Source organism: Chrysemys picta, chromosome 1 (assembly GCF_011386835.1).
Source record: "Chrysemys picta bellii isolate R12L10 chromosome 1, ASM1138683v2, whole genome shotgun sequence".
NCBI classification, from domain to species: Eukaryota; Metazoa; Chordata; order Testudines; family Emydidae; genus Chrysemys; species Chrysemys picta.
The window spans coordinates 188,194,675-188,219,831 of NC_088791.1; the positions used below are offsets into that span (position 1 = coordinate 188,194,675).

Below are 25,157 nucleotides of genomic sequence, written 5' to 3' on the forward strand. Positions count from 1 at the left end.
CTTGCTTCCTTAAAATATTACCCCATGTGTGACTTACATCTCTTACATAAAATGTATAATTTGTGACACAATGGCAGTGGTAACAATAGAACAGGGAAAAGAAAATATTTGCACTTGGCAATGGAAACAGAACAAAACTGATTGCCAGCAAGAATTTATATTTATATCATTTATGTCTTGATTTAGTAAATTAGGGAGGCATTTCTAGATATCTCTATTGTTATTCCTTGTATATCGTCATTCCAGCCCCATTTCAGTCCTTCACAGCACTGTAGTTTATTCAGCACGAAACATAAGAAACCCACCAACTCGTGTTCCATAATGAAGTACTAAATAAGTGGCTTAATAAATTGAGTCAATACAGAGATTCTGGGTCACATTTGTAAAGGTATTTAGGTGCCTAGCGAGTTTTTTCAAAAATACCTACAGGTCTAAAACTCACTGATTTCAATAGGTGTTAGGAACCTAGATGCTTTTGAAAAACCCACTAGGCACCTAAATATTTTTAAATATCTGGCCCTTTATCTAGGCTTGTGGCTCTTATTATTATTTAAAATATCAAAATAAAAAAACCCACCACCACCAATTTCCCTCATTATTTATTACCGGTCTTAAATATTTCCAAGGCACCTATCACTTAAGTGTAAAGTATGTCACCATCTAAAGGTATGTCTACACTGCACAATAAGTCCAGGTCTGTGGGACCAGGTTGTGGACTCAGCATTTCCAAGCCCATACAGCATTGTAAACAACTGCTGGATCCAAATCTCAGTCATGCTAACACAGCCTTACTGCACTACACAGATCTCTTTTGGGTCTGCGGCTTGACCTGTGTCCACACTGCAAAATGATAGCGTTTGGATCCAAGTCATAGCCAAATTCAGGCCTGACCCCCGCCCTCCCCCAACTAGGTTCTAGGGTCTGGGTCCTCAGTGCTTGTTGACTCAAGTCAGACTGATTTATGTGTGGAAGGAAGGGGGACTTGGGCTCAAACCTGAGCCAAAGGCCGGGCTTAGTTTACAACGTAGGCTAGTGGTCCCCAACCTTTTCCGTGGGACGGGCGCCGGATGACTAGCCGCCGAGGACTGTGGCCGCCAGACAAGCAGCCGCCAAAATGCCGCTGTGAAGAGGCAACATCAAGAGACGTCGCTGCCGAAATGCCGCCGAAATTCGGCGGCATTTCAGCGTTAGCGCTTCTTGACGTTGCCACTTCATGGCAGCATTTTGATGGCTGCTTGTCTGGCAGCCAGTAGGCAGATGCACATGGATGCCCCAGCAGGTGCCATGGCACCCGTGGGCACCACATTGGGGACCCCTGGCGTAGGCATACCGTAAAAGGGATCTACACTACAGCCCATGCCCTGAAACCACATGGGAGGAGAGAGAAGGAGGGTCTCAGAGCTGGGGCTCCCTCCAGCCCAACCAAGAAGGTCTAACACAGCTATTTTTAGTCCCGCAGCTCGAGCCCCACAAGCCCAGGTCAGCTGACCCAGGCAGAGAGACATGGTGCCATGGGTTTTTTATTTCAGTGTAGATGTACAACACGATTACAAAACAAAATCTACTAATAGGATTAATGAAAATGACTTATTTCTAAAGTACACTTCTAAGACAATCAGTACATCGGTCATCTTCATAGGGACATGCTGCAAGTTTATCTGTCTTTTTGTTATGAAAAATATTAGCTATTTTTATGTAAAATTTTGGGGAGAAATATCCACAAAAATAGTTTTTTCCTCCAAAAAATTGAAATAAAAATGTTTTGCGTTTCAAAAACTGAAATATTTACGTGGTTTATTTCCCCCTCCTCCTTTTTTTTCTTCCCTTTTCAGTGGGAAATTTTGGTTTTCATCCAAAAAAAAAAAATTCCACAAAATCATTTGTTCAAGAAAAGATGCCATTATCCGTCAAAAAGTGTTTAACAGAAAAAATTAAGTCATTTTTAGTGATGGGCCAGATCCTGCTCACCTTTTGCAGCTGAGTTGTCCCACTGAAAGTAATGGGATTACTCACGTGAGTAAAATAAGCAAGATTTGACTGTAATGTGTTTCCAATATTTCACAAAATTTCACTTCAAAATACAGTAGGTCCTACTTCATTTAGATCACATAGGTATAGGAGATATACACTAGTATTTATTCCACAGGTCTTATGGACAGACAGATGTAAACCGTTTCTAACCATGTTTGGTACTCAAACACATATTCTGCTAGGACCAGATCCAAAGTGCGCTGAAGTCAATGAAGACTGACATTGAATTCAGTGATGGTTGGACTGAAGCACTAATGTGCAGGATGAAATTTATCCACTTGCAGTGACAGCCAAATCCATATTTTTAAGGAGTTACAAATCAGGCATCCATGTATTGCATGAGCATATCTCTGATGATGTTTTACTATGAACTGATGCATTTCAAACACACGGTGATAACGTAGGACCAAATTCCACAGCCTTTACTCCAGCAAATCACTTAATTTACTTCAGTGGTGCTTTGCCTGAATAAGGAATGCATGCTTTTGACCCATGCTACTTTTCAAACATTAATTTGTTAAGTCTCATAACACTCTTAGAAAAATGATTGAAAACAGAGGCAGTTAGGGGGGAAACATGTAGTTAGTTGGAATGACTTACCCAAGACTACAGAGGCAGCTGAGTGTCCAAGCTAGGAGAGCACGGAGCATTGCTTAGCTTCTGATTCCACACTTAGCCCACTGTACTGGATCTCTCCTGCTTTTAGCAGATGTGGATAAGTGATTGGCAATGCCATTGTTAATTTGTTTCATTTATTATTTACCATCCAACAGGAAGAGGACAGGTGAAGAGGAGGAGACAGGTCTCACCCTTTGCCCAAATAAAACTTGGATTACATCATCTTTAAAGATATTACTAATTAGACATGAACTAATTATTGTGCTCCAGCCCATCTTAGATGGAGTGCTTGCATTCTGATTTATCACACTAACCTTTATGAATGAGATGAAAAAAGTGGAATAGCACAAGTATTAAGTGCCAGCTGAAGAATAGAGGACAGCACTGCATGTATAATAGAACTTCCTCAAGCATCTTTTAACTTTCTTAGGGCCAGAGTGGAGTACCCTTACTGACAAGGAATAATTTACAGCATGAGTAGTCACAATGAAGTTAATAGGGCTAGGTGTGGAATAGGGTATTACTCAATGTGAGAATAAAGATATTGCAGTTTGGCCCTTATATCATAGTTATTAATGAATTTGGAACAGGGCATTCTAAGAGATGTATGTTGGGTTTTGGTCCCGAAGGTGCACACTATAAATTATTTAATTTGTGGTGCTGGTGTTTGGTGAATGGCTTTTTGGAGAGCTTTAATAAGTGACGTTTCCATCTCATGTCTTCTTAACAGAATCTAAAATTTATTAGAAGAGAGGTACAGTAGGAGAAGTAGATAATCTGTTACCTTTGCTACAAAAATAAGGCATATTCTGGCTCAGGTTAACATAGTATACATCTATGTAAATCATCTACTTATCAGACAGACTGTCCCTGGGGTCATTTGGCCCAGTATAAAAGGGGAAGGGGATAGAGAACTTCACCTCTAAAGCAGCATGCTAGATTCTCACCCCGCCACCCCTACCTGTGGCATGGGGGTAACTACAGACCTAGGATTTCAGTAACTCCAGTATAATTCCAGCAGGGGGGGGGGGGGAAAGCTGGGACCAAATTAGGGTCCCTATATTGGTTTGATTACTGTTTTGTTCACAGCACACACAAAGAGAAGCTAGATAAAAATATAAAATACTCTTTCTGGAAGGTTGCACCATAACACTATTCCTTAGAATTCAGAACCCTAACATACATAAGCCTAAAACAGAGAGAGACAAAGCAGGCTGCTCCCTAAAAACAGAGGGATACCGCACCTCACTTTACTGTATGCTGGTTGGTTTCAAACTGAATGCTGTTCACATGTTTCCCTAGAAAGCTCTCCTCGCCTGCAAGCAGGATCGGGGGAAAAACCCCTAATTTAAAATGCTAGCTTACAATTTTAATACAGTTTTTCAATATACCACAGTTCCCACCAGGGCTTCTTTCTGAATTGTCATGTACAATTGTCTTTACCTTGATGGGATCCCATATCTTCTCCCCTGCTACAGTTCTGTTTCACAACTATCATACAGAGATGCTGCCCTGTAGCAAATAGCCAGATCAGTCTCTCTAGATGTCAAGGTCCCTACACTCACTTCAGTCTATTCACAAGTTTAAGCCAGATCAATGCCAAGGCATTGCCTCCTCCAATATCAAATCAAGGGCAAACACTCACTGGATTCCACTGGGGGCAGAACCAGAACCGTAGGGGAAGAGACAGGATGTCTGCATAAGTGCTTCCAACTGCACAGCAAAGCTCCATGTTGCAGATGCATCTTGGCCTAGAATTTGAAAACCTAGATCCTGAATATCCCCAACTTTGTAAACTATATGCTCAACCACCAGTATGAAGCTGAAGGAACTATTCAGTTCATGACTTCATTACTCCCATTTTATGCTGGTGGTGCTCCACTAACATTAACAGAGTCACACTGGTGGTACAACAGAGTAGTCAATCAGGCCCATTCGGTATATGCTTTCCATTACCATGGATACCATTATTTGTCCTAATTAGCTGTGACATTTCATCCATCACATGAAGAATTCCATAGATCAAAGAAATAGTTGTTGGTCTGGTTGAAAAGGTTTTCAACAAGTAATTAAATCAAATATTAGTCTCAAATCTTAAGAACGCTCATGTATTACTTTAATCCCTACTTTAAGACCCACTTTGGTATTAGAATGAAAACCCCAATCCCTGTAATTTCACAAAATGAGAGTTTTTTTAATGCTGATCCTGGGGAAACAAAGTTGAATCATAAACAAAGGTATAGTTTTTGCCCTAAAATTTAAATATTACACATAAAAATATTTGCATCCTCTTGTAAGGACTTCAGCTGTCTTCTTTAGAGCTTTACTTATTGACAGATCGCTAGGAACAATTTGGAAGGAAAACCAGAAAATGGTATATAATTATCTAAATCAAGTAAATCTGACTAACAAACTTTAATAGGACTAAACATTGCCAAAAGATAATTCAGTCCAAAATGTCTGCAACAGCAACACAACTCAAGCCATAGTTAATCCTTCTTCGGTTACATTAATTATGTCTGGAGATAAACAAATACGTTTACAGAAACCTATTCCAATGCAAGCTGTTATTTTTGTAAATTAGAATGGATTTTAGCCTTTGTGAACTATGAAGCTTATCAGAAATTGTTGTTTTGGCTGAATTTTTACAATATTTCTGCTAAAGCTTAATCAATCCAATGAATTTTTATTGGTTATTAGGCAGGGTTACTTATATATAGCCTCTAACATTTTTTTTGTAAAATTCAGTGTTGCTGTCAGAGGTAAGAGTTAATACTCTCTAGAGCCTGGAATAGTTTAAAGACTGCTAGGCTATGCAGTGGCTTTAAAACTAGGTCAAAAATCCACAAGAGACGAGGGGCTAGACCTCTGGTCATTGATTGCAACTGTATTATCCAACAAAATGAAAAGACATCTCACAATTTCACTGTTAACCTTTGGTTTCCTAAAGGAATGATGACCTTATAGTTTTCAGACCTCTAAGCAATCTGATGTAGACTGATAATGTTACCTACCTCCTCTATTTTCACAATAAAGGCAACCAACATTTGTCACCCCAAATTCAGCTAATTCCATTGACTATCCAGACCTCAGTGATGTCTTCCAATAGGGTAATCCAAAATAAATTGGTCAAGACTAACTAAACATGTAATCAACAAATTATGTTTCTTCTTTGGAGCCAGTCTATAGCTAATGGCTCTATAAACTCTAACTAGTAATATCTGTTGCTGGACTAGACACTTATCTTAGCATACCAAAACTTTTCTTACAGAAAAGAAAGGACACCAATTTTCTATTATACTTCAAGAAATCTTAATAAAGGTGGGATGCAAGACTTTGTTTTTAAGTGCAGGAACTGAATATGTGACTTATGCACCACGGTCTTTATAGAAAAGGAACTTCTCTATTCATAAACAATACAGTACTGGGATTCATTTTAAATGAGTGGATTAGTTTTCAACCATTCCTCAACATGCACAATGGTTAAGATTTTCAAAAGTGACTAGTCAGCTCGGGAGCCTCCATTTTTAGGTGCCCAACTTGAAACACCAGTGAAGGGGTCTGATTTTCAGAGGGTGAGTGCTCAACACCTCCTAAAAATTAGGGCCCTTCAAGGTATTCCCAGCTAGACCCCCAAAAATGGAGGCACCCAAAGTGACTAGTCACTTTCGAAAACATCTTGCCTAATAAAAATTAGCCCGTAGAAGTGCATTTCTATAAACAAATGTATTTGGACCAAAACGTTCAAGCCTAGATGCCTAAGCAATAGGCACCTAATTAAAAGTGCCTGATCGTCAAAGGCACTGAGTACCCTGCATTGCCATGGATTTCTTAAAATTAGGTTTTTGATTACATGCCTAAATCTGAGTACCGGTGACTAATAATAGATACCCCCTTTTGAATATTGGCCTTTGAGAATAGTGTTTTTGGTATAGAGAAAGAGACAATTTTACATATTAAAGAACCAATGGAGCTCTGTGGCCCTGGAACTCCTCAATATGTTACGGCAATTTTAAGTGCTCCCATCCAAAATAGATCAGCTGTTCTCATTTCATCCAGAACATTTGGATCTGAAAAGCCATCATCATCATCATGTTCCCATTACGCCTCTGGCGTTTAGGCCAGTGACGAAGCTCCTTCTATCCTGTCTGTTTCTGGCAAGTCTTTCAATAGTTTCCCAGCTGTACCCCAGGTTTTTCAGCTCGGCTTCCACAGCTCTTTGCCATGTTGTTTTCGGACAGCCTCATTTTCACTTGCCTTCAGGTGTCCATCTTATTGCTACTCTGGTGATGGAATCAGTTTCCATCCGAAGCACATGACCGATCCATCTCCAACACAATGATGGCAATGATGGTGCTCAGATCCTCTTGTCTGTACTGTGTCAATAGATCTTGGTTTGAGATTGTTCTGGGCCAAAAGATTCGGAGGATTTTTCTGAGGCAGGTTGTATGGAATGAAGACAGTTTGGACATGTCATACTTTCTCATTCCCCAGCATTCTGCACTATAAAGTAGTGCTGAAAGTACGCAGCTCTGATAAATCTTGAGTTTGGTTTTGGGGTTGTATTTTGATGATTTCCAGGCTGTATTTAAGCTCCTGAAGGTGTTCCTGGCTTTATTGATTTTGTTCTGGATGTCCTGGCTTGTTCCACCATCCTGGCTGATGGTGCTGCCAAAGTATGTGAATGTTTCTACATTGATGAGAACATAATCCTCTATCCTTACTGGTGATGCTGAGGCAATATTAAAGGTCATGGTATCTGTCTTATTATGGTTGATTTTCAGTCCAATTTGCTGGCTGAATGCATTGAGTCGAGTTTTTTTTCTTGTATATGGTGTTGGGAATAGGGTGACCAGATGTCCCGATTTTACAGGGACAGTCCCTATTTTTGGGTCTTTTCCTTATATAGGCTCCTATTACCCCCCACCCTGTCCCGATTTTTCACACTTGCTGTCTGATCATCCTAGTTGGGAACGTGATAGGAGAGCAACACTGTGACGGGTTGGATCACAGAACCTCCTTTTGGAGCCTCCAACTGATGTGCCAAGACTACTTCTGCCCCTGCTTCCCTGCCCCATCAGCTTAGGACTTCAGTGCCCTGCCTGGTTTGAGCCAGACTTGCTAGCCTGTTGCAAACCCAGACCCAGGTCTGAATCACGTCCCTTAACAGGTGTAGGCTTACCTGAAAGCAGCTAACAGAAGTGTTCTTATCTTTAACACTCAGATGCTCAACTCCCAATGGGGTCTAAACCCAAATAAATCTATTTAACCCTGGATAAAGCTTATACAGCAGGCCTGCACAACATACGGCCTGCGGGCCACATGTGGCCCATGTGGGCTCACTGTGTGGTCTGCAGGGGGTGGGTAGGCAAGCGACAGGGTGGGGCGAGCCAATGGCTGGCATGCTGGCCGGCCGGCTGGCTGGCCGGCTGGCGGGTGGGTGGGGTGGTGAAGAGGCCAGTGGCAGGCTGGGGAGTGAAGGTGAGCCAGCAGCAGGGGGCGGGGGCAGCGGCAGAAGGTAAGAGGCCAGCGGCGGGCAGGCAGGTGAGCTGGCGGCAGACAGGCAGGTGAGCTGATGGCGGCACTGGGGGCAGGGACTGAGGAGGCGAGCAGGTGGGGGGGGTGAGTAGGCGAGCCAGGGGGGTGGGGGAATGACGAGCCGGGTGGTGGGCAGTGGCGGGGGGCAGGTGAGCTGGTGGTGGGAGAGGGGGGTTAAGGTGGCGAGCAGGCGTCGGGGGATGTGTAGGCAAGCCAGGGGTTGGGGGGATGACGAGCCGAGCGGGTGGGCAGTGGCGGGGGGGCAGGGGAGGAGATGAGCAGGTGGCGGGGTGTGAGTAGGTGAGCCGGGGGGGGGGCTGGAGGGATGACGAGCTGAGTGGGTGTGCAGTGGCAGGGGGGCTTTATACTTGGGGGGGGGGGCAAGGAGGCAAGCAGCGAATCAGTGGCTGACCTGTTCTACTGATCTTGCTCTCATAAAAATTGGTCCTTTTTGCTGCTTTTCTCTGGGCTGCGGGTTGTCCCAATGCTGCAAAGAGGGTGTTCCCAAAGGAAGGTGCTTGCTTTCAACCCCCGAGGCCGTCAGTATGTCTTCTCTTCTCTAGTCAGCCCACTTGACAGGTTTGATTGTCCTTGGTCTAGTTCCCATCCCCTCTCCAAGGATTGCAGCTGTCTGGAGGTGCCTGCCTTCCAAGCCGTCCTCATTCACACCTCATTCATTCAACAAGGCAATTGATTACAAAGTGGGGGGGAAGATCTTATTCTACTTCTAGCAAAAAGACATTTTTCTTTTACCTTAGTTATACTACCTTAGGGGCCCGCTATAACATATTACCAAGGTTCAATACTGCGGTTTCGGTGGGGCGGTGCTGGGGAAGGAGGGTTTGTTTCCGCGGGGCCGGGCGGCACTGGGGTAGGGGAGGGATGTTTCGGCGGGGCTGGGCGGCACTGGGGTGGGGATATTTCGGGGGGCCAGTGGGTTTTGGCCCTTAGCTGTTTTCTTTGGAGTAATATGGCTCTCGCTGCTTTACGAGTTGTGCAGGCCTGTTATACAGAGTAAACTCATGAATTGTTTGCCCTCTATAACACTGATAGAGAGGTATGCACAGTTGTTTGCCCCACCCTGGTATTAACACATACTTTGAGTTAATTAATAAGTAAAAAGTGATTTTATTAAATACAGAAAGTAGGATTTAAGTGGTTCCAAGTAGTAACAGAACAAAGTGAATTACCAAGTAAAATAAAATAAAATACGCAAATCTAAACCTAATACAGTAATACAACTGAATACAGGGAAAATGTCACCCTTAGAGTTTCAATAAGTTTCTGTTCTCAGACTGGACACCTTCCTAGTCTGGGCACAATCTTTTGCACTGGTACAGCCCTTGTTCCAGCTCAGGTGGTAGCTAGGGGATTCCTCATGGCTGATGGCTCCTCTTTGTTCTGTTCCACCCACCTATATATCTTTTGCATAAGGCGGGAATCCTTTGTCTTTCTGGATTCCCACCCCTCCTCACTGGAAAAGCATCAGGTTAAAGATGGATTCCAATTCAGGTGACATGATCACATGTCACTGTAAGACTCCAAGCCTTCATTCCTCCCAGCCTGACTCACAGGAAGGCTTGCTTGCAAACAAAATCATCCACAGTCAATTGTCTTGGTTGATGGGAGCTGTCAAGATTCCAAACCACCATTAATTGCCCACACTTTGCATAATTACAATAGGCCCTCAGAGTTATATTTCATATTTCTAGTTTTAGAAACTAAAGTGATACATTTATAGAAATAGGATGAACATACTCAGTAGATTATAAGCTTTGTAATGATACCTTACAAGAGACCTTTTGCATGAAGCATATTCCAGTTACATTATATTCACTCATTAGCATATTTTTATAAAATAATATAGACTGCAACGTCACAAACATCAACTGCGAAGCCCAGGTCTTCAAGAGTGTCCCTTTAATGCCTCTTGGCATGTCTTGTGTTGTACGCCACATTACCCAGTTGATGGCAATGTTGAAGAGGATTGCAGACATGACACACCCCGATGTACTCCTGTTTTGACTTCAAAAATGAGCTCACTGTGATCAACACTGCATGTAAAGTTGAAATAGAAGCTTTTGATTATGTTGATTATACGGAAAGGAATTCCATATGCCCATAGAATGCGCCATAGTTAGGCGGGTCTTGTGAATGCTATCAAAAGCCTTCTCAAAGTCTATGAAATTTATGTAGAGTTGCCATTGTCATTCTAAGCACTGTTCTATTATGTTTTGTAGAATGAAGATCTGGTCTGTGCATTCACGCCCTTTCCGAAAAACTGCTTGCTCTTTTCTAAGAATGCTATCAACTGCCTCTGATACATGCTGGACTATGATCTTACACAATACTTTGCTCAGCATAGATAAAAGTGTAATACCATGCCAGTTATTACAATCACTGAGAGTTCCTTTCTTTGGTATCTTCACTGTAACCCCATTGGTCCACTCATCTGGCACTTTTTCCCTTTCCCAGACTGATGTAAATAGAGGGGCCAGGATAGATGGTGCTAGCTCAGGATTTACCCTGAACAATTCTGCATTCAATTTATCCTTTCCAGGAGCTTTCCCATTTTTTTAAGGATTTGATGGCTTGACTGATCTCTTCCTTAGTTAGGGTGTCTGTGCTGATATCAAGATTTTCTTCTGCCTCCTGGATGTTTGCTTCCTCTTTAGGTTGCTCCCTGTTCAGCAATTCTTTGAAATGCTCTATCCAGCGCACTTCTTGTTCTTTTTCGGTTGTTAGTAGGTGGTCTTGTTTGTTCCTGATGAGAGTGTTTGTTGGTGTCTGCCATTTACCACTGATAAGCCGCCTCATTTTGTAGATGAATTCTTGTTCACCACGAGCAGCTGCATCTTCTGCTTATGTTGCCAGATTATCAATATAATGCCGTTTGTCCATGCTCACAAGGCGTTTGACCTCCCTGTGTGCCTTGCAAAATCACTTGTGGTATTTGTGCTTTAGCTTTTGGGATTTTGTGTCTAAAACTTTTTTCTTCAGGGCTAGTCGGTTTTCTATGCAGTTCCAGGTACTGGGTGTAATCCACTCCTTCCTTCTCTTCTGCCTGTAGCCTAGACAGGCTTCACTGCTCTGTTTATAAATTGTTACTTTGTCCCACTTCTTGTTGATCTCCTGATCTGCATTCCCCTCCTCTTCATCAAGGTCTGCAAGTGCTTGAAACCTGTTCTTTAGCTGCAGAACGAAGGCTTTCTGTATTCAAGGGACTTTAGCTTGTCAATATCATAACATCTATGTCCCTTGTTTGGTGGACCCACACTTCTCAGTTTTAGCTTGATGGAGGCTGTCACAAGGTGGTGGTCACTGCCAACATCTGCACCCCTTTTCACTTTCACATCTGTCAGTGAGCATCGCCATTTGTCATTGATCAGGATATGGTCAATCTGGTTCTTATCTCTGCAATTTTAGAACACCATGTCAGTTTATGAATTTCACGATGTTCAAATACGGTTCCGCCAATGACTAGGTCATTCATATTACAGAAATCAACAAGCCTTTCTCCGTTTTCATTCATGGTGCCACACCCATGTCTTCCCATTGTTCTGTCATTGTTTGTCCTTACTGACCTTGGCATTCATGATGATAGTTAGGTTGTGGTGTGGTAATCTCTCTAACTCCGCCTGTAGTGTAAGGTAGAATTTCTCCTTTACTTCTTCATCACTGTCATTTGTCAGAGCATAGCACTGAATCAGGGTCATATTATTATTATGTTTCCCTTTCAGTCTGGCTCTCATAAGTCTGCTGCGGCTGGATTTCCATTCAAGCAGGAAACGCTCCACTCCCTTCTTCAAAAGGACGGCAACACCCTCATGATGTCGTCCATCATCCTGTCCAGAATACTGCAAAGTTTCTCCCGAGGCTGCTGTTAATCTTCCTGATCCTATCTGTCTGCTCTCGCTGACACCCAGGATGTGTAAGCTGTAGCGTCTCATCTCTGCTGTGACCTGAGCTAGCTTCTCTGTTTCGTACATTGTCCGTACGTTCCAAAAAACAAGTTTGTTTTTTGCCTTGTTGTTGAGCACTTCAGTCTTCATGCCAGTGGCTTCCTTTCGGCTTTCATCACTGGCAGTCATATGGGTCATTGACTCTGAAGGCCATCACACACAGTAATGGTCAATTTCTCCGTTGCCTGTTTCTGTAACATATTTTGTTTTTATGGGACAGCGTTGTTAGCCCTGTGCCTAACCCCCAACTGGGAGGAACTGGGTATCTGTTTTGTCTGTCCCCTCCCCCACAGACCAATCCGGTATGGTTGAACCTACCAGGAGCAAAAAACCCCCACTGACACAGACTCTGGGGATCATTAGAGCACACAAGCTGTCCTGCCACGACAAGGCACGGACACCAGAGGACAGCTAAAAGCCAAGCACATGTAATTTATAAACAGAATCCACAGGGAAGATCAAAAAGTCTCTGGTAGACCAGTATAGACCCCAAAAAGTCTCTAGTAGACCCCATACCATGTATCACTTTTATAAAATGATTGATTTGAATAAAAAGAGCAGAACAGAAAGCCAAGTACTCTGATGAGAACTTTTTTATGCCAAGTTATTATATCATAAATTCCAAGGCCAGAAGGAAGCATTGTGGTCATCTAGTCTGACCCCCTATAAAAAAAATGCCATAGAACTTCTCCCAAAATAATTCCTAGAACATATCTCTTAGAAAAATATTCAATCTTGATTAAAAATTGGCACTGAAAGAGACTCCACCACGACTCTTGGTAAATTGTTCCAAAGGTTAATTACATTCACGGTGAAAATGTATGCCTTATTTCCAGTCTGATCATCATCTTTGGCCTCATACAATGCATGAGAGAAATATTTAAAATACCTTTCAGAGGCAAGATATTTCAGAAATTTAGTATTCACTCCACTTAGAACAATGCGTGTCAAACCCTGCTTACTTTGCAAATGAGTATTCCTGTTAACTACAGCAATACTGAGTCAAATCATGGAATGATTACAAATATGGGAGCTTTAAAGCTATGGTGGAATGAGATTAGCCTACTATCTACCATTTAAGCAAGCAAATGCAGAGATGACCTGGAAGAAAGAAAGACTGCTAATTTAGGTCCCGATCCGACAGCTCCATGCAGGCAGAGGGTTCTCCCAGCATAGAGCTCACTGAATTACCAGGGTCTTAGGCTGTGATACAAATAAGTGGTCTACATATCAATAAATATTCAGACTACAGAATTATTGTATGGCGGGGGGAGAGGGAAGGTAGACAAATAATTGTATACAGAAGTTCAAAGGAGATTTTAAACTAACATTTTGGGGGTAAGGTATTACTGAAAATTTGCTCAACTCAATTTTTGACATTATAGAGCTGATACTGGCACAACATATTCCTCACAAAATGGAATTGTTTCTACATTTCTTTAACTACAGACTGAACCTTAGGACACGTTCTATAGCTACAACTGACACAAGTGGGAGATTCTCACACAGTCCAGGGTGGCAAGCAGCTCACATTAAGATTACCTGCCTCCAAAAGAATATTCTAAAAAGCATTTTACTTTGTAATGACTAAATGATAACATGGCGGATTACGGCAGACTACTGTCAGGTGCTCAGATACTGTAGTAATGAGGGTGGTATAAGAATCCACGTAGAACAGAACATTACTAGTGAAAAGGCAGAGTGTGTTTCCTTTTTATTTGAAAATTGCTACGTTATCAATGGAAAAGAACCATTGTCAGATGGCATCAGTCTTCTGCTCCTACAGAAGTGCTGCAGAGGATAGAGAAGAGCACCAGAGATGAATAGAAGACTGGTAGTTCCCAGCCCTTGTGATCACTCCCTTCAAAATAGGTTTCAGTCAATGTCCCCAGTGAAGCGTAGAAATTGGTTGCAATCTCTTTGATTGAAGACGTGAACAAAGTTAAATGCAGTCTTCCTATGCTGCAAGCTCTCTCCAAAATACACCCAAAGCAAAAGAGATAGTTTAGTACGTCTTTTTTTGTTTGTGCGTGTGAGTCTTTTATACACGTCTATTGTTTTTCAAACAGTGGTACAAACCAATACATTAGACGAGCAACAAAAAGCAAACTAAGGCCTCCCGATTCTTCAGTGAGTTCTTGGTGCTCATTTAGAGCCCCATTTAAGTCAGTGAGATTTCATCCATGCAGAGCTCAGCACAGTATCAGGGCCCACCCAATACTTTTTTTTTTTTAATGGTCCTGGGCTGCTACAGTATTTTAACACCTCCCTGGTGAACTCAAGTACCTCCCACTCATGCATTTTAACTCCTGTGAATTACCAGTGGCCTAAAGATCTAAAACAACTATGTTAGAAAAAAATAGACATCCTAGGCTGAGGTTTATATGCCTAATCTTAGCCCAGAACAAATCTTTAAGGTCATTTGTAAAGGGTGAAATCCTGGGTCCACTAACATCAATTACAAAACTCCAATTGACTTCAGAGTGTCAGAATTCCACCCACAGTGTTTACTCTTCCCTCACCTTTGTGTAACCCTTACACTGACATCACTGTCAGCACCATGCATGAACCTGGAGCAGTACAGGACTTGAAAACCACTGGAATATACCAACAAATTACTACGGTCAGGCAAGAGTGAGAGCCACTATAGCCTCCATTCTGGTACAATTACAAGAGTGGAGATTAAGTGCTCCTTAGGCTTTTACATAGTATGCTTTTTGGCAGAAGGCTTAAAATATTCACACATAGGAGGGGCAGCAGAGAACACTTTCAAAAGCTATGTCTGTGTCTCATCATTTGCACTACTCACAGCAACTAAGGAAAGCGTACCAGGAGAAAAAGCCTGGGCGTCACTCCATATCAACACATTGCCATAATGAAAAATATTAAATACTTAAATACAACCAAATCTCTGAAACCAAACTCTCTTCTTTTCTCATTTTAAAAGTGGGTCCAATACGTTTCAGAGTCTCTTACTTACAAGAAGATTATTTCTACCCAATTATTTGTATTATCAGCCTAGGTTTTCAAACATGAATGGCGAATGTTAGGCCCTTACATCCAGAGTTCAGCGCCTAAAAACAAGTGGCTTGATTCTGAAAGGTATCACAAGTACCACAGAATTCAGTGAAGGTCCCTAAATATGAATGATGCAGGGGCGGCTCTATGTATTTTGCCGCCCCAAGCACGGCAGTCAGGCAGCTTTCGGCGGCACACCTGCGGGAGGTCTGCCAGTCCCGCGCCTTCGGCGTACCCATCGCCGGATTGCCACCGAAACCGCGGGACCGGCGGACCTCCCGTAGGCATGCTGCCCTCACAGCTTGCTGCACTGGTGCCTGGAGGCACCCCTGGGATGATGTAGGCACTTACCTTCAGGCACGCGCATTTGAAAATGTTGACCCTCATTTATTATTTGTATTGCAGTAGCACCAGAGGGATCAGTTGGGAAAGGGACCGTGTTGTGGTAGGTGCTGCATGCACACAGAAAGGACATATCCCTGCCTTGAAAGCACTGAAATCTAGGAACAGTGAAAACATATTCACATTTCACTCCCAACGTGAACATTTAACTGACAATCAACTGTAATCATAATTTCCCTGCAATGTGGCTAATAATGAAAACCAGTAAACATATTGTCTAGAAAAAACAAAGCAGATACATTTTTATGGGGAGTTAATAAAATGCAAATAATAAACTACGCTTCAACTCCTCCCTCAAAATCCAGACATCTCCCCAGCTCTGCAGCTGAAGGCCGGATCCTGATAAGCTTACTCGTGTGGTAGCCCCATCAAGTTCCATGGGACTACTAAGGTAAGTAAAGACTGCAAGATTAGCTCCTAATATAAATACCTAGGGTGTAAGCTTAGCTATTCAATCACTTAATTTAAGATTAATTGCCAGTACATTTCAACATTCAGACTAAGTTTAGTGGAAAGACTGAATGCTCTCCTTGAGTTTAATTTTTTGTTCTATAGTATCCATGCAAAGGAAGTCCATGATATGTTCAAATCCCCACAGTCTGCCAAGTGCAACAGATTATGATTAATCAGCCCCAACCATCACACAATATATGGAGGACACAGGCAGGCTACAATTTAATCTCAGATTCCACAAATCACTGCAATCTGCGGCATATCTACATCCAAAACCAGCACATGACATTAATCATTCTTGACTAGCCTATATAGCCTGATGAATTTACTGAGTTTTTGTTCCAGATTTCAATAAAAATATTGGAGGCACAAAAAACATTTTTAAGCAAAAATACTAGAGCCAAATAATAAAGAAAACAAGATAGCATATACAATCCCCAAAATGTGGGTAGACCCAAGGTTAAAGTTTGGCCATGTAAGTCTTCTACTGAACTGAATGCCACAAAAGTGCAATCATGTGAATAATTTATAGTAAGACTAATAACGTCCCACTTTCCATAGAAGTATCTCAAAGAACTTTACAAACATTAACTAACCTGACCCTAAAACATCCTTGTGAGGCAGGTAAGTATTAAGAACTGCTATGTCACAGATGTGCAATAGATACGGTTTAGGGCCCCAATCCTGCAAAGACTACATACTTGCTTAACTTCATACACTGTGAATAGTCTCAATTACATCAATGGGATTACTAATCGGTCTTACAGTTAAACACATGTATAAGCCTTTGCAGGAATGAGGCCTAAGCAACTTACTTAAAATCACCTACAAATTCTATGGTAGACACAAACAGAATCCAGCTCTCTTCAGGCCCAGTCTTTCCTTCTCCCTGCCCCTTCCAATTTGAATTTAGTTCAATATACAGTAAAATTCAGCACAGTGGCCTGAGTTTAACCCTACAAACCATATTGCAGATCCTCCTATAAACAGGAATATCTGATCATTGATTTCAATGCAGAGTCTACCATTGATTTCAGTGGGGAGGTCTGCATATGAAACCATAGCAGCATTAGACTCATTCATTTCAGAAGGCTCAGCAGTCTCTGTGTTTTAGTCTGCAAGCCCATAACCTATTCAGCCCAGAGTTTACTTTCTATTTCTATCCCCAGAAACAAAATTATCCCCAAAAACGTGCATAAAGGTAATAAGTAGAGCTGCTTGGAAATTTTCCAGCAGAACATTTTTCCACTGGAAAAATGCAGATTCATTGAAAGCTAAATGATTTGCACAAACATGTCAGATGTAATGACATTCTGATGGCAGGGTTCCTGATTTTTTTGCCAGCTCGCCCACCTGGCTCCTTGGTGGTCCACCTGGCTGGCTGACAGGGATCCAAAAGCCTGGAAGCCCTTGCTCCCAAACTCGCATTTCCTTGGCAGCCTAGGCTTCCAGGGCTTCCTGAGAGTCAGGGCTCCCAGGGTCCCAGCGATTTGGCAGCCCAAAAACATTGGACTACGGGTCCCTAAGGTGCCTAGTTTCCTGCCTGTTGAGCTCTGGGGCTCCAGAAGGCTCAGAAACATTTAGAAAAGATCAGCATGAAATGCTGCTTTGACTTTTTTTTAAAAAATGAAATTCTGGAATTCCCATTCTGTAGGAAATTTCAAAAAATTTATTTTTTGTTTTGATCTGTAAGCATTTTTTTTTAATTTCAGAATTCCCTAGGGAATGGGGATTCTAGTTTCCAGCCAACTCTAGAAACCATACAAGACAGGCAGTTCAACAACAAAATCCCAACAAGGATTAAGACTTGAATCTGCAGCTACACTAACTAGCATAAAAAAGGCTATCAGTCCTGCAGCATGAGGGCTGATAAGGTGATCAACATCTCCAGTAGTGTGAAAGGCTGTCTTCTCTTCACCCTTGTGGGATAGCATTTCAAACCTGACTTTGTGTTTATCACCTAGCAGACTGAGATGCTTATCCTGATGCCTTCAGATGCTACCATAATAATAATAGCTACTTTCTTAAAGTCAAGAAATTGAAAAGTTTAACACAACCTCCCACTCACACAAAAATAAAAATAAAAAGAGTTTTCTTGCCATCACATTGTTCACTCTGCTTGTATGTTCTAGCCCAGGGGTCGGTAACGTTTGGCATACGGCTCGCCAGGGTAAGGACCCTGGCGGGCCGGGCCAGTTTATTTACCTGCTGACACGGCAGGTTCAGCCGATCGTGGCCCCCACTGGCCGCGGTTCGGCTGATCACAGGCCAGTGGGGGCGGCGGGAAGCCACGGCCAGCACACCACTCACCCGCGCCGCTTCCCGCCGCCCCCATTGGCCTGGGACAGCGAACTGCGGCCAGTAGGGGCCGTGATCAGCCGAACCTGCTGCGTCAGCAGGTAAATAAACTGGCCCGGCCCGCCGGGGTGCTTACCCTGGCGAGCTGCATGTCAAACGTTGCCAACCCCTGTTCTAGCCCTTTCTCCTACCCTGTCTTGTCTGTGAGATTGTAAGCTCTTCAGGGCAGGGATTGCTGATTATTGTTTCAACAGTGCCTAGCACAATAAGGTCCCATTCTCAGTCAGTCCCTAAGCACTACCATAATAAACATTAATAATGACCTTTTTAAAACGTTCAAAAATTATACCTTTAACTCTTCAGAAGATTTTTATAGTGCTTATTTCAAAAAGCATCAATGTGTGGTATCCTGTTCTGATGAACATTCAGTCTTCTAAATTAGTAACTATGGGTACACTTGCTTTCAAGAGACTCTTTTGAAATAAACCTGTAATTTCCTATTAAAATCTGTCACCATGAAGCCAGATTTAGCAAAAATATGAATCTGATCATCTCAAAAGCTATGGTAAACTAAACTAAGCTAACTGCGATGTATTTAAAATAAAGGAATGATGGCCTTACGACTAACATTCAGGACTGGGAGTCAGAAATCTGGCTTCTATTTCTGATCTTTCAGAGATTTTGTTCATGACCTTGAATGCATCAGTTAGTGGATATATTTGAACATTTTGGCCTAACTGTGGTTGCCTCAATTTTAAGATGCCCAGCTTGAGATAACAAACTCAAGTTGGGCACACAAAAAGCTGTGGGACACAAAATTAGTGGACATTTTTGAAAATGTTAGCCAAAGGTTCTGTGTACAGCTGGTAGAAAACATTCCCACAGAACGTTTTTCCATCCGAAAATGCCCATTCATGGAAATCAAAATGTTCCATGGGAAAATGTTGATGTCGACAAAATTTAATTTTGATAAAAAAATTGAAACAAAGCATTTTAATAAGATTGAAAATGGAACATTTTCTATTTTCACCTTTTCAGAAAGGCACATTCTAATTTTTTTGTCATGAAATGACTCTTTTTAAACAAAAAAAATCATAATCGTAATTTTATTTTATAAAAATAAAATGTTTCAATTGACCCATAATGAATTCTTTTTTAAGATTTCATTTTTCAGGAAATTTCAAAATTTGACATTTTGTTCTAATTCTAAAGGAAAACAAATTCTGAAATCACAGAATTTCCCATTGATATGGAAATGCCAGTTCCTGTACCGCTGTCATTCTGGGTGCCACAGTTTGCCCATCTATTAAATGAGGATAATACTAAACTAAATAGGAGGGAGTCTGTGAGGTTGAATTCATGTCTGCAAAGCACTTTGAGAGCTTCAGATGGAAGGTGCTATAGAAAGTATAAAATATCACCATATTAGCTATTTTTCTCTGTTGATGGTGATTCTGACACTTCTAATGACTTAAAAGGTGACCTCTCCCCCACATTCACCTGCAGAGCACTTTGCTGTGATGAAAGAATGTGAAGGCTGTGCCACCCTCTAGATACAGAGTAGATCCCCAGGGTGAGGTGATGAACGTAATTAAATTAACGTAAAAATAAAGGAAATCGGATTAGCACTCAAAAGTATTAGCTCTGGATGCAGAAAAACACTAGAAGCTGCACCAGCCCTGGATACTAGACTGAAGATCTAATTAGATATAGATTTTTAAAAAAAGTTTCTGTACTACCTTACTGTAGTTTCTGCCCATATAACCTAGGGGAAGTCAGAGAGAAATGGGAATGGTTTTGTTTTATTTATTTTTTTTAAAAAGCGGTTAATTGAAGTGGCTTTTCAACAGATGCTTACATACTATGATGATGAGCACCACAGAAATGTCTACAAGTGAACTAATTTAATAAAAGTCCTGCATGCAAAATGTCAAAATTTGTACCAACTTCACTGGAAGAACTGTTGTAGAGAAATTTATAATTATTTCAAGAAGATAGAATCCTGGGGAATCTTCTGTAAGAATGCTAGAAAAGATTTATTCTTTGTTTTCTTATATTCATCCAACTTGATCTAGCCAGTCCCTATCTTCTCATGTGCTCTATTCACTTGTAATTTAATACTTAACTGGGATAACATGCTTTATATTGTTTACATTTGGAATGCAGAACTAAGAAATTTGCATGCTCCTGCTTAATGATTTCTTAACAACTAGGTCTCCTTTTAAAAGGAAGTATTAGACGAGATATAACTCAAATGCTTGGCCACATAAGTTCAAAGCACAAAATCATGTTCCACACAAGGCTTTCCCCACTGATGACAGTATTGACATACCCCATGCCAAGAGAACAGTGACTCAATACACAAGGCAGGATGACAGCACATGCAGAGCTGAGTGCTCTGAAGGAGAAACACACATGACTTATATGTTCTCGCTTGTAAGGATCACAGCCTGCTTTGTCAGTGAATGTACATGCAGCATGATTAAGTTACGAGGGACTGATACATTATTATTGTTGTTGTTCTTCTCTGTGCCAAGCAGTAGCAGATTTGGGGGGCCTTGCAGGTCAGCTTCGAATTGGAGGGGGGGAAATCAGTGATGGGGAGTCTGGTATATTCTAAGTGCAATGTGTTTATTTTACATTATATACAGCTGTCTTTGGCCAGAGGTGGTGACAAACAGAACACAGGCAATTCCTTCTTTCAGGACCACAGACAAAATACTAGTGTCCTGTTCTCAGCCAGCAACCCTGCCTCAAGAATTGACTCCAGTTAGAGAGATTAAAGCAGAGAGCAAACTCTCCTGCTGCTTGCAACAGCGCGTTCAGAATTAAACTTCATTACAAAACTAATAACTACTGGTTTTTCTTCAAAGAAAGCACAACACTCACACACTAAGAAAGCGAACTTTCCAGGCTTGTATAACACCACCAGCTGGTGACTCCTGCCGTAATATTATTTTGACAGCTCAGGGGGTGAGCTGTACCTGTTCTCTCTCTCTTTCATGTGTACTCTTTCCAAGTGACAGGCCTCAGCCTGCTCTCCCTCCCACTAACAGGCCTCAACCTGCATTCCTCCCCCCACAGTGAAACTCTGTGGTTCATCCCACTTTAGACTTGCTTACCAGGCTACAACACCCCTACTTCCACCATCCTGCCACAGTTACAAGGTAAGGGACTGCAAGGGGGTATAAGGCACGGGTACACCCCTCATTTGATAAGTTTCCCTATATTCACCTCACTCCAGGGGGAACCCCACAGTTCAACTATGCTTAGAATGGATCTCAGTGCAGCAGACTCCTCCCTGTTTACAGCTGTGTTAACATAAGAGGCCAAACTGCAGTTGATACTTTCAGGACCCTGCTCTTTGGGTGTCTGTGACCAGCAGCTGATCCAAGTGACTCACAACAGCTCCTTCCAACAGATGTATTGTCCATTTGCCCAAGGCGACACATCAAGCAGGGAGAGAGGGTTACCCACAACACTCTCTGTCATAAATATAAAGGGAGGGATAACAACCTTTATGTATTGTCAAGGCTGTATCCCCACTTTGAACTTTAGGGTACAAATGTAGGGGCCTGCATGAAAACTTCTAAGCTTAACTACCAGCTTAGCTCTGGTCCGCTGCCACCATTTCCAATGGATTCCCTCCCTGGGAAGCCTTGAGAAACCTTCACCAATTCCCTGGTGAATACAGATCCAAACCCCTTGGATCTTAAAACAAGGAGAAATTAACCATCCCCCCTCCTTCCTCCCACCAACTTCTGGTGAATACAGATCCAACCCCCCTGGGATCTAAAACAAGGAGAAATTAACCATTCCCCCTCCTTCCTCCCACCAACTCCTGGTGAATCCAGATCCAAACCCCTTGGATCTAAAACAAGGAAAAATCAATCAGGTTCTTAAAAAGAAGGCTTTTAATTAAAGAAAAAGGTAAAAATCATCTCTGTAAAATCAGTACGGAAAATAACTTTACAGGGTAATCAAACTTAAAGAGCTCAGAGGACTCCCCTCTAGTCTTAGGTTCAAAGTACAGCAAACAAAGATAAACACTCTAGTAAAAGGTACATTTACAAGTTGAGAAAACAAAGGAAAACTAACACGCCTTGCCTGGCTATTTACTTACAAGTTTGAAATAGGAGAGACTTGTTTAGAAAGATGTGGAGAACCTGGATTGATGTCTGGTCCCTCTCAGTCCCGAGAGCGAACGCCCTCCCAAACAAAGAACACAAACAAAAGCCTTCCCCCCCCCCAAGATTTGAAAGTATCTTGTCCCCTTATTGGTCCTTTGGTCAGATGCCAGCCAGGTTACCTGAGCTTCTTAACCCTTTACAGGGAAAAGGATTTTGGAGTCTCTGGCCAGGAGGGATTTTATAGTACTGTACACAGGACAGCTGTTACCCTTCCCTTTATAGTTATGACAGTATGCAATAACATAAAATCCCTCCTGGCCAGAGGTATGGAACCACCTTACTTGTAAGGGGTTAAGAAGCTCAAATAACCTGGTTGGCACCTGACCAAAAGGACCAATAAGGAAAGAAGATACTTTCAAATCTGGGGGGGAGGTTTTGTTTGTGCTCTCTTTGTTTTGTTCCCTCTCGGGACAGAGAGAGAGACCAAGCAGGTAAACCATGTCCAGAAAAGATACCTGAAATGATACATCTAAAATTACAGAAATTGTAAGTAAAGGCAAGGAAATGCATTAGATGATCTTTTGTTTTAGCTTGTGAATTTTCCTTATGCTAAGAGGTAATTGCTTTCAAGTTACAAAACAGGAATGAAAAGTCAGAGGGGAAATCTCTGTGTTTTAAATCTTTTTATTTACCCTGTAAAGTTACCTTCCATCCTGATTTTACAGGTGTGATTCTTTTATTTTTTTAAAAACATAAAATTCTTCTTTTAAGAATCTGATTGATTTTCAGTGTCCTAAAAACCCGGGGATTTGGTCTGTGCTCACCTTGTAACCAATTGGTTAGTATATTATTCTCAAGTCTCCCCAGGAAAGGGGGTGAAGGTGCTTGGGGGAATATTTTGGGGAAACAGGGACTCCAAGTGGTCCTTTTCCCTGGATTTTTGTCAAAATCACTTGGTGGTGGCAGCAATACTGTCCAAGAACAAGAAAAGGATTTGTGCCTTGGGGAAGTTTTAGCCTAAGCTGATAGAAATAAGCTTAGGGGGTCTTTCATGTGGGTCCCCACATCTGGACCCCAGAGGGAACCCTGACACTCTCCTATATCTGGAGCTTCCCTGCAGAGCCCATCACCACTCTCAAAACTTAGGCAAGCCTATCAGAGCCCCTGCCTTAGTTCCACAGCCCAGCCACATGCCCTATCTACTGTCTATATCAGTGTGTCTCCACAAGAAACTGCTCCCAGTTTCCCACATCTTTTCTTCTAGGATGGGGCAATTTTATGGCATAGTGTTATTTTGATTTTATTTTCTGGCCTTGAAAAAAAAATAGGCCTGCCACCTTCTGGCAGGTAGGCATTCTCCAATTATTAGCGCACGCACTGTTTCTCTTAAGGACACTGGGTGTTCTTCCTGCAGACACCTATTGTCTATCATTGTTTTATGTCCTGTTTGCTCCCACCTAACAGCCTCCTTTGATTTAACTCCGTACAGCTAGTCAGAATAATATCAAGCACATAAATCAAGGCACATATAATAGTCATACAAAGTAACACAGATCTCTCCTACAATCTCCACGATGATCTCTATTTTTATCATGCCTATATCCTTTATTGCAGTCAGGGGTGTTTCTCATGTGCCATAGAAACAGTGGCCCAGATGATTGGTGCATCTTGGAATGGTGGGGGGAGTTTAAATGGAAGGATCATTATTTATTTCTCTAATGCAATGTCACCTTTGCAGTCTTCGAATATCAGTAATGTTCTGAAGCCCGTCAAGTCTTCAGCATCACTTAGAGCTACCTAAGGGCTGCCCAATTCATGCCAGCAGTTAGCATCCCCTGAATGCTAGGGATCAATCATGCACAAGGAACCCTTTGCCATGCCTCCTACACCAGTGGCCTTGAAGGGGATGAGGGGTAGTAGCACTATAGGAATTCTAGAGCACACAAGGATCTCCCTGTGCAGTAGGATCACCCAATGGCTAGCTAAGCTAGCTTTAGAACAGCTTTGTGCCAGCAAAATGGTGCAAAGCAACTCCAATATACTAGGGAACCAGGCCCAACGTATGCAAAGTCTCCTTTTGTTTATTTTTCAAATTGGTTTAAAAGGGCATCAGAGACACTGTGATGCTCCCCTAGAGTTACCCAGGGTTCTGAGGCACCTCACAACTACCTGAGCTTATCTTGAAGCAGTCTTGTCTGTCCCTGCAGTAGTTCATCTCCCCGAAAGCAACAGCCTCTGGCCACACACATGCACGGATTTCCAGGTCTCCATGGACCTCGCCCTTTTGCCCAGGCTAGTGACAGACACTCACCAACCGCCAAGACTTTGGAGTGCTCCCTGCAGCATCCAGCCCGTCACTGGACACTCACAGAAGTTGCCACGTAAGCTGTCCACCAACGGACAGTGTACACACAGCTTGACGGGCACAATTCAGGATCAGGTCCTCTAACATTCTGGCATTGAAATATATTTATAGTGAAGCAATTGTAAGTAAGTTTTAAGAGATACTGAGTAAGGATAATGGAAACAGAAATGGTTACACATATCAAATAAAAAGTACACCACACTTCTCAGAGTCTAACTTTAGATGTAGAGTTTAACTTTAACAGGTTAAAATCCTTGTTTAAAGTAGTTTCTCACCACCAGCAAACTCCCAGCATCACCAACCCACCTGGCCAGGATCCACTATTCACAGATGCTCCCTCAG

At 42.2% G+C, this 25,157-nt stretch overlaps 1 long non-coding RNA gene across 1 annotated transcript in view; it reads right to left on the minus strand.

Annotated features, from left to right (window-relative positions):
• The window catches only part of LOC122174231 (uncharacterized), a 923,450-nt gene extending 900,712 nt beyond the window's left edge, over positions 1-22,738 (minus strand). The window contains exon 1 of the long non-coding RNA XR_010594532.1: positions 22,444-22,738. This is a non-coding gene — a long non-coding RNA (uncharacterized LOC122174231). The remainder of the gene's footprint in view (positions 1-22,443) is intronic.
• Positions 22,739-25,157: the final 2,419 nt, after the last annotated feature.